General features: G+C 47.3%; 1 non-coding gene across 1 annotated transcript; it reads left to right on the top strand.

Moving 5' to 3' along the window:
- Positions 1 to 2,213: 2,213 nt before the first annotated feature.
- On the top strand, positions 2,214 to 2,332 carry LOC122555939. Its single transcript, XR_006313399.1, has one exon. It is a non-coding gene; the product is annotated as a 5S ribosomal RNA (ribosomal RNA).
- Positions 2,333 to 4,465: the final 2,133 nt, after the last annotated feature.

Consider the following 4,465-nt stretch of genomic DNA (forward strand, 5'->3'; position numbering starts at 1 on the left):
AAGAAGTGAAACTATCAAGGTCATTCTAACAGATGAATGACTCAACAATCAAAGTATTTTTCAATGTATAATTTCAGTTACATCACACTGTAAACCTTTTGCTATAAATTCTGTGTCTTACAATTGTGCCCTCCACAACTACCTGATGAAGGAGCGGCGCTCCGAAAGCTAGTGCTTCCAATTAAACCTGTTCGACTATAACCTGGTGTTGTGTGATTCTTAACCTTCTTCTTTACAACTTATCTTTCCACCCATCTTTGTGCTATCAGCAAATTTAGCAACCAGAACTTGCATCCCTATTTATAAATTGTAAACTTTTGACATCCCAACTGTTGAATCCCTGTGGCACAACATTCATCATAGCTTTCCAACCTGCAAAAATGATCAATTTATGGCTACTTTCTGTATCCTGCCAATATTTGGTGCCCTATATCTTGAGCTTTTATTTCGGGCATAATCCTGGAGAAGGGCTTATGCCCGAAACGTCGATTCTCCTGCTCCTCCGATGCTGTCTGGCCTGCTGTGTTTTTCCAGTACCACACTTTTCAATACTTGTTCTGTTTGTTCTGATTACAGTTTCCCTTGTAGAGTTTGCTGTATCAAGGTGGATCTGTCATACCACAAGTTATAGTACAAACACTTATCGGAAGTCTGTGGGCAAGTTTGAGCGTGATATAAGGCTGATGCTTCTCATTCGCCATTGAATGCCGAATTTGAACGTCTATAAAATGTTGTCACTTAAATAGCTCACACAACAGCACTTAAAATAAACACAATTGATTGGCTAAGAATGCTTTATTCTCAATGATGATATAGATGTGACTTTCTTCTCATTGCCTTGTGAAGATTTACTTTACATGAATTATATTTAAGCTCAGTGTTTTGCATCTTACAGATCAAAGTGAATCTGTTTTCAGTGGCACTGTCAGTGCTGAGGGGCCCACCAATCTCTGATTGGTTGTCGGCTCTCAGAGGCAGGACATATAGACAACACAAGGAATCTTTTGGAACATTAGATTCATGGAACCTGAATGGTAGCCAGCAGTCTGTTTAACTGGTCTTAATCCAAAGGGTTCCTGGATATGGCTATGTCAGGGTTTCTTTTTTAATTTGTTTACTTGATGTGGGTTTTGTCGAGTAGTGTGGCATTAACCCATCCCTAATTGCCACTGAGAAACTAGCACTGAGCTGGTCTTAAACTACTGGAAGTCCTTTGATTGCAGGGACACCCACAATGCCAATAAGAATGGAATTTGAGAATTTTGACCCAGCAACAATAGCAATAAAGTTCCAAATGATAATGGATTGTGGCATGAAGGGGAATTTGGAGGTGGTGGTGTTCCCACCACCTATTGCCTTGTCCATCAAGATGGTAGTGCTTGTAGATTTTGTTTTGTGGTAAGTATAAATTCTACAAGAGAAACTGTTTGCACCTTAATAGGTTAGGGACCAGCATTCTGGCAGGCAGGTATTCTACTGCAACACAGGTACATTTAAACTAAGTAGCGTGGTGGAGGGGACAAACTGGATGTTTAAGAAGGAAATTGGAGGGAAAGTTAGAACAAGGGAAGTCAAGAAAGACAACTGTATCAATGAGGCAGAAAACTCAGAAAGGGATCATCCTGTAAAGTTGAGTGAAATAGGAGTTGATGGGAAGGGTGAGGGCAGTAACAAATTAAAAATACTATACATGAATGCACGAAGCATTAGAAATAAGATGGATGAGCTTGAGGCTCTTTTGGAAATTGGCAGATACGATATTGTGGGGATAACTGAGACGTGGCTTCAAGTGCCACCCAGCTGATGAAATTTGCGAATGTTATTGCTAATACCATCTTGTATATCCTGAAGATAGATTGTAAAAAGCTGCGGTCCCAGTACTGATCCGTGCGGTACCCCACTGGTCAGTGCCTGGCATTCCGAAATGGAGGGGTGGAGGAGTGTGGAAGGATGAGAGAATGCAGGCTGCGGCCCTATGAAGCAGGGGGGGGGCTTGCAGTTGGCCTGTGTGGGGATGTGGGAGACTACAGGAGCCTGGTGGGCAAGGGCTGGCTGAAAGGCAGCTGGAGGGATGGAGGGAGGCAGGCACGCACGGAGGAGGAAGAGCAGAGAGAAAAGAGAAAAAAAAGCCAAAGGGGATAAAGAGAAAGGGCAAGAAAGAAAATGTGGCTGGCCAGCACGCCTTGAAGTAGGGAGAAAAGGCAGGGGCCAGCGCCTACGGCCATACTAGTCTGAAAACGCCCGATCTCGTCTGATCTCGGAAGCTAAGCAGACTCGGGCCTGGTTAGTACTTGGATGGGGGACCGCCTGGGAATACCAGGTGCAGTAGGCTTTTTCCGCCAGCAGTGGCTGCTCATGTCACCCCTCTGCACTTGTCTTGTGCCAGGCAATGGAGCGGCAGGTTATTTTTGCTGCTGCTGCTGTGCCTGGCATCAGTCTCCTGCAGGCACGAGACACGGAGGGGAGGAGAGCGGAGCGCTGCCAAAATCAGCAAGAAAGGCGGAAAGAAAGGGATTGGGGCTGCACGCTGTCTGCGGGTGGCAGTCAGGAAAGGCGGACAATAGACAATAGGTGCAGGAGTTGGCCATTCTGCCCTTCCAGCCTGCACGACCATTCAATATGATCATGGCTGATCATCTTTAATCAGTATCCTGTTCCTGCCTTATCTCCATAACCCTTGATTTCACTATCTTTGAGAGCTCTATCCAACTCTTTCTTAGATGAATCCAGAGACTGGGCCTCCACTGCCCTCTGGGGCAGAGCATTCCACACAGCCACCACTCTCTGGGTGAAGAAGTTTCTCCTCATCTCTGTCCTAAATGGTCTACCCCATATTTTTAAGCTGTGTCCTCTGGTTCAGCACTCACCCATCTTCGGATCCTTCTCCTGGACTCTGGAAGCCTCCATGACTCTCTCCTTATACTGGTAATGATGGAACCACACCAGGAGAGGACAAGGACTTTGACCCAGACCCGATCTCCGCGCTGCGATCCAGTGAGCCCTCTCTATCTTCAATCCTCTCATGCCATCCTCCAAGTCAAGGAATTACGGAAGCCAGTCCTCAACAAACTCCGCAGGCCGATCACCTTCCTTACCCTCAGGCAGACCGATGATCCGAATGTTTTTTCTCCTGCCCCTGTTCTCAAAGACATCCACTTGGTCACGCAAATTACGAACCTGGGTCTTCAGGGCTTGGATCTCAACCTTGAAAGAACTGGCATCAGCTTCCACCACTGTGAACCTATGCTCCATCTCATCCGTCCTCTTCTCCAGGTCTCCCAGCTGCTGCTTATGCTTCTGCAGCACGAGAGAGATTGGAGCCAGCTTCTCTTCAATCTGTTTCCCCAGCCTTTCGCGAGCTCGTTCACCAGGGCCTGGAAAATAATCAACTCCGAGGCTGCTGCAGGCTGAACTAATAACTTGGCCTCAGAAGCTCCTCCTCCCTTTCTCGGCATCTCTGGATGGCTGAGAATGCAGGTAAGTTCAGTTTTAGAAGTTTCTTGGGACTCCACGATCTTTCCAGAGTCCCAAGATATCGTGATGGTCTGGTTGGACGGGTTGAAGGCTCAGGTAAAAACAATGATGGCAGATGCTGGAAACCAGATTCTGGATCAATGCTGCTGGAAGAGCACAGCAGTTCAGGCAGCATCGAGGAGCTTCAGCAAAATCGACTTTTTGGGCAAAACCCGAAAGGTCGATTTTGCTGAAGCTCCTCGATGCTGCCTGAACTGCTGTGCTCTTCCAGCAGCATTGATCCAGAATCTGGTTTCCAGCATCTGCCATCATTGTTTTTACCTGAGCCTTCAACCCGTCCAACCAGACCATCACGATATCTTGGGACTCTGGAAAGATCGTGGAGTCCCAAGAAACTTCTAAAACTGAACTTACCTGCATTCTCAGCCATCCAGAGATGCCGAGAAAGGGAGGAGGAGCTTCTGAGGCCAAGTTATTAGTTCAGCCTGCAGCAGCCTCGGAGTTGATTATTTTCCAGGCCCTGGTGAACGAGCTCGCGAAAGGCTGGGGAAACAGATTGAAGAGAAGCTGGCTCCAATCTCTCTCGTGCTGCAGAAGCATAAGCAGCAGCTGGGAGACCTGGAGAAGAGGACGGATGAGATGGAGCATAGGTTCACAGTGGTGGAAGCTGATGCCAGTTCTTTCAAGGTTGAGATCCAAGCCCTGAAGACCCAGGTTCGTAATTTGCGTGACCAAGTGGATGTCTTTGAGAACAGGGGCAGGAGAAAAAACATTCGGATCATCGGTCTGCCTGAGGGTAAGGAAGGTGATCGGCCTGCGGAGTTTGTTGAGGACTGGCTTCCGTAATTCCTTGACTTGGAGGATGGCATGAGAGGATTGAAGATAGAGAGGGCTCACTGGATCGCAGCGCGGAGATCGGGTCTGGGTCAAAGTCCTTGTCCTCTCCTGGTGTGGTTCCATCATTACCAGTATAAGGAGAGAGTCATGGAGG

Source organism: Chiloscyllium plagiosum, chromosome 1, assembly GCF_004010195.1.
Source record: "Chiloscyllium plagiosum isolate BGI_BamShark_2017 chromosome 1, ASM401019v2, whole genome shotgun sequence".
Lineage (NCBI taxonomy): Eukaryota > Metazoa > Chordata > Chondrichthyes > Orectolobiformes > Hemiscylliidae > Chiloscyllium > Chiloscyllium plagiosum.